This window comes from Hordeum vulgare, chromosome 2H (assembly GCF_904849725.1).
Source record: "Hordeum vulgare subsp. vulgare chromosome 2H, MorexV3_pseudomolecules_assembly, whole genome shotgun sequence".
NCBI lineage: Eukaryota > Viridiplantae > Streptophyta > Magnoliopsida > Poales > Poaceae > Hordeum > Hordeum vulgare.
In genome coordinates, this window is record NC_058519.1 from 393,842,085 (window position 1) to 393,848,195 (window position 6,111).

Below are 6,111 nucleotides of genomic sequence, written 5' to 3' on the forward strand. Positions count from 1 at the left end.
GGGGCGGTGGTGGTGGAGGAGAGGGGGTCGGGGCGGTGGTGATGGAGGAGAGAGGGTCGAGGCGGTGGTGGAGGAGAGGGGGTCGGAGCGGTGGTGGTAGAGGAAAGGGGGTCAGGGCGGTGGTGGAGGAGAGGGGGTCGACAGAGGGGGCGGCTGTGGAGGGGGCGCGCCGAGGCGCAGGAAGGGATCGCAGCAGGGGCGGCTGTGGAGGGGTTGCGCCGAGGCGGGGTGGTGGGCCAGAGCAGCTTCGGTGGCAGCAGCGGCGGCGGGTGGGCAGGGCGAGATGAGAGAGAGGGGTTGGGAAGGGCGAGAGAGAGGGGGGTGGGCAGGGCGAGCCATTAGGGGATCAGGCGGGGGTGGTCAGGGTGAGCCGTTAACATCCCCTTTGCCGTCTACAAAGGCTGGGTGGCAGACGGCAAAGGGGTGGGGTGGGTGGGGTGGGTTCCGGCCGTTTGGGGGGGCTTTGACGTTTGCCTACCCTTTGCCGTCCACCTTTGGGGCCTTTGCTGTCTGCTGGCAGACGGCAAAGAGGTGGCCGGCGACAAATAGAACCTTTGCCATTAGCCACCTCTTTGTCGTCAGCTTTGTGTCAGCTGACGGCAAAGAGTATCTTTGCCATGTGCCAGCTGTCGGCAAAGGCATGGCAGACGGCAAATTTCTCAATTCCAGTGGTGCATATATATTTGGTTCTCCTTTTATATTTTGTTCTTGAGTAATTCATGCATGTTCTCCATTGCTTTATATTGTTTTGGCCAAGTAGTAGATTGTAACTCCAAGAGGGAGTGTTATGCATAATTGTGGGTTCATGCACCCTGATGTCTAGCTTGAGTGACAGAAACATGAGACTAGGGGATGTGTTGTTGCCAGCAGGGAGAAAACAACGGTGCTTGTAACCACGGTTGCAAGGATTGTTTGCCTTACGCAAAGTTTGTGAATGTAGTTGTCCTTTGCTTTGAGTTTAGACTTTGGGTGGGGCTCGCAACTTAATATGAGCGAGATGTTCTGGATAGATATCTCAAGGTGGATGCATAGTGAGTAGATGCTGATGGATAAATGGTCTATTTGTCTTGGCGTACTGCCCATACTTATGAGCCTCTAACTTCCTTGTAGCATGATTAGCATTACGGTGTGTTTATAATTATGTCAATTGCCCAGCTGTAATTTGTTTATCCAGCATAGTTGTTTATCGTCTTTTGGGAGAGAGACATCACTAGTGAACATCATGAGACTCTGGTCCATATCTCCACCATTGATTACACCTCCACCATTTACTATTTTTATTTCCTTTTCCGTTGCAATCACCATCGCTATTCCCGCTTGTGTTTGATCCTTTGCAAACGACAAGGCCGGAGAGATTGACAACCTCTCTGAACTCGTTGGGAGCAAAGTTATTTGTTGTCCGTGCAGGTCCACGTCTTCTGCTAGCGCCAGAACAGAAGACACCTACTTTATGATCCTTGGAGTCCTCCTTGTTCAATAAACCTTACAGTCCCCGTGTAAGAAAAATCTGCTTCAGACTACATCTCATCCTTCCACTTGGGGTAACCAATGAGGGGCAAGGAGTATAGTTCCATCAACTTGTTATCAAGAAAAATTTTGGCGCCGTTGCCAGGGACTCCAGTCTTCAAGATAGGGGAGTTTCACACTATCTTGTACCTTTGCTTTTTAGTCTTGTTAGTTTGCTTTCTAGTTTTTGCTTTAGAGTCTTATACTAAAAACCGAAAAAATAATTAGTTGATTTGTTCTTGCTTGTTGCTGCTGCTACGGATTCCACTGAGAACACGAAGTTGTGTGACTTCACTAGTCACAACAACAACGACTTTGTCTGCACTCCTATTTCTGCTCCCGCCACTGAGGTGACTTCCTATGAGATTAAACCTGCTTTACTGAACCTTGTTATGAAAGATCAATTCTCTGGTGCTGGAGATGCTGCTGCTTTGCACTTGAATAATTTTGTTGAGCTTTGTGATATGCAAAAGTACAAATAAGTAGATGGTGATATTGTTAAACTTAAGCTTTTTTCCTTTCTCCTTGAGAGGAGGAGCTAAAGTGTGGCTTCAATCTCTGCCTAGGAATAGCATAGATTCTTGGGATAAGTGCAAGGATGCTTTTATTGGGAAGTATTACCCGCCTGCTAAGATTATCTAGTTGAGAAGTAACATTATGAATTTTAGGCAACTGGATAATGAACACGTTGCCCATGCTTGGGAACGTATGAAATCTCTTGTTAAGAATTGCCCTACACATGGTTTGACTACTTGGATGGTTATTCAGACTTTCTATGGAGGATTGAACTTTACCTCGCAGAATCTATTGGACTCGGCTGCGGGAGGAACCTTTATGTCAACTACACTTGGTGCTGCCATGAAGCTATTGGACGAGATGAAGGCAAATTATTCTCAATGGCACACCGAGAGAGCTCCAACAGGTAGGAAGGTAAACTCTGTTGAGGAGATCTCCTCCCTTAATGATAAGGTTGACATGATCATGTCTTTACTTACTAAGCAAGCTCCTATTTATCCTCATGATGTTCCTTTAAATTCTTTGGTTGCTCAAGAAAGAGAGCAAGTTAATGTTAATTTATCTCTAGGGACAACTTTAAGAATAATGCTTATAGGAGTAATTTTGGTAGCAGTCCTAGCCGTTCCTATCCAACAACTATGGGAACAACAACATTTTTCCTAGCACCAAAAACTCCACTTCTCAAATAGAGAGCATGCTTCAGGACTTTATCACTTCTCAAAAAGCCTTCAACAAGAGTGTAGAAGAGAAATTAGAAAAATTAGATAGTCTCTCTTTGAAGGTAGACAACATAGCTCATGATGTAGAGATGCTTAAAATTAGAACTTCCCCCCTTGAGGAAAGGAAAACCACACCCATGAATGCTATACAAGTCCAAATTAATGAGAACATTAGAATGCTAGCCAAACTTAAGGATAGATGGGCTAGACAAAAAGAAGAGGAAGATAGGATTAAGAGCCTTCCTACACACACTACCCTTGCTACTATACAAGTTGTTGAGGATCTCAAAACTTTTAGCACCCATTACATCCCTAGTCCCAATGGACGTATTAATGGTGATGCTAATACCTCAACTTTAGGACAAGAAGGTCCTTTGAACTTGGAGACTACCAAAATAATGAGCTTAGATGACATCACCACCACTTTAATTAATGGTAGTAATCTTGATTTTGATAATTGTAGTCTTTCTGAAGTTATCACTTTATTGCAAAGAATAGCTAAAGACCCCCACACTAGTACACTCAATATTGCCTTCACCGAGCATATTACCAATGCTCTTATCAAAGCTAGCGAGGAGAATCTTAAGCTAGAGACTTCTATTCCTAGGAAATTAGAAGATGGTTGGGATCCTATGGTCAAGATTAAATTGAATAATTTCTCTTGCTTTGCTTTATGTGATATTGGAGCTAGTACCTTCGTTATGCCCAAAAGAATGTATGGTATTCTTGATTTGAAACCTTTTGATCAATGTTCTTTTGGTGTTCGTCTTGTTGATTCTTCCATAAATAAACCTTTAGGGAGGATTTATGTAGTTCTTATTGTTCTCAATGATAATTATGTCCCAGTTGATTTTCTTGTTATGGACATTGAGTGTGATCTCTCAGGTCCAATTATTTTGGGATGTCCTTTTCACCGCACACGTTGGTGCTATCATTGACAGGAAAGAAGGGACCATTAGATTCCAATTTGCCCTTAAAAAGGGAATGGAACACTTCCATCGAAAGAAGATTAAGTTACCTTAAGAGACTGTTACTCAGGCAAGTTATTCTTTTGGAGTTGATAATACTTGATATTTTTGCATCATGCCTAGCTCAAAGGAATAAAAGAAAGAGCTTGTTGGGAGGCAACCCAATTTGTTTTCACTTTCAATTTTAGTGGTCTTGATGCTTGTTACTACTGTAGCAACATCATCGTATCTTTATTTTCAAGCTTTGTGCCAAGTTTTAGCCTCCCATTGCAAGAAAGTTCAAAAGTTGTGACATGTTGTCCAGAAACAGATTATGTCTGCTTGACGGAAGAATTAGCCAAAAATCACCAGATCTTCTTTATGATATGAATTTCTTTTACAGTATGCTCTACATAACTAACTTTCTGGCTTCTGTTCTGAGTATTTTGATTTGAGTTGCAGAAGTGCCCCGAAACAATTATTTACTACCTGTTGGTCTGGTTTTCCCACATTCTGCCTTGTTTTGCGTTTTCATTGTTTTGCAAATATTAAGATTTTTTTTTGTTTGCAAAAACCTTTTGGCAATCTTGAGAAACAGTAGCTCTTCCTGAAAATGTTTATTTCCACTAGAGAAAAATATATTTTATTAAGGGCACTAACCACTCTAATTAGCTTATGATGAGTTGCGTATGAAGGGAGTTTTCAAGTATGCGATGGAAGATGATGAAAGAAGATCCAGGAGTGTCAACCACTCAAGCTTGGGGATGCCCCCATGCACCCCCAAGAAATATTCAAGGAGACTCAAGCATCTAAGCTTGGGGATGCCCCCATGCATCCCCTTCTCCATCAACAATCATCAGTTCATCCTTCTCCATGCTATATTTTTAACACTTCATATGTTATGTGCTATGCTTGGAGCGTCCCACTCTTTACTTTTTTAGTTTGTTTTAGTTTTTCTTTCTATTCATAACAAGTTGGACCCTAGCCTTCTCTGTTTGGGAGAGAAACACGCCCCACTCCACCCTAGAACACAACATAGGTTTTCATGCTTATCTTTTTGTGTGTTCTTTATCTTTTCATAGTTGTTGTCATGATTAGCTCTTAGTTTTTATGCTTTATCTTTTTAAGAGCTTTTATTTAGGTTGCTTTTGGAAATCTCTTGAGTTATCATGTTTATCTTGTTTAGAGAGTTGGCTTGTTGCACTGAGTTGTGTGTCTTGCATGAGTAGGTAACTGAGGTTGCTATTTAAGTATAGTAGTAACTTGTAATAGTTTTGAGGTATTGATTTGAGTAATGTTTGGACTTTTTGTGTCAAGAGCTTGAGCCTATTAATGATAGGTGTCATATTTTTGTCAATCCGTGTGTATTTTCAAAAACAAAAAAAATAGTTGAGAACTCTAGCTACTAGATGGACCGCTAACCTCTGGAGAGGTTGGAATATATGAATATATGGAGTACCCACACGTTATCATGGGTCGAGGATGCTCAAGTATAACCAAACCCCCAGACACTCCTCCTTGGGGTACTTGTCACTTTGTGAATCTCCTGAGTAGATAGAGAGTTACTGATAATAAGTGATTGAGTTCTTCGGACTAATGTGAGTATTCGATTGTTGGCACTTCCACCATCCATATTTTGCTAGCCTCTTCGGTACCGTGCATTGCCCTTTCTCATCTTGAGAATTGGTGCATACTTCTCTGGTGTATCCAAACCCTTGGCGTGATACGCTATGTCATCATAAGCCTCATTATATCCTTCCTCAAAACATCCACCATAACTACCTATTAAGGCATTTCCATAGCCTTTCTGAGATACATTGCCAGGCAACATCCACCATCTCATGACTTGACCTTCATGTCATACATGCTTCTGCTTGATCGAGGAGCCGCATGCTAGTTGGGCTTTTCCCTTGTTATTGCTACATAACGCGCTAGTATCATTGCATACCCTGCTACACTGGCAGAGGCATACATTTTCATACATCATGATAGTTTTCATTTATCTTTATGTTGAGTACTTCTTATAAAGTGTGAAGATCTTCTTTTTATTTCTTTAAAAATATAGATTGTTTCCCTTAAGTGAGGAAAATATCCCAAAGAGGACAAATTAAAAGATCCCAAAAGAGGACACATGAAAAGTTCCAAAGAGGACAAATGAGAGATAAATAGAAAGAGCCAAAGAGGCCACAAAAATAAAAAAAATGGGAAAAAAGAAAAAATAGAGAAGGGGGCAACACTACTATTCCTTTTCAAAGATCCACACTCATACTCCATTGTTATATTTGTAGTACATAGAGATTATTATTCATGCATAACAATGTGGGGACCCTTACACTATAGAACTTGGCTTGTATATTCCAATGATGAGCCTCCTCAAATGAGCTCTAGGTCTTCATGAGCAAGCAAGTTGGATACACCCCCAC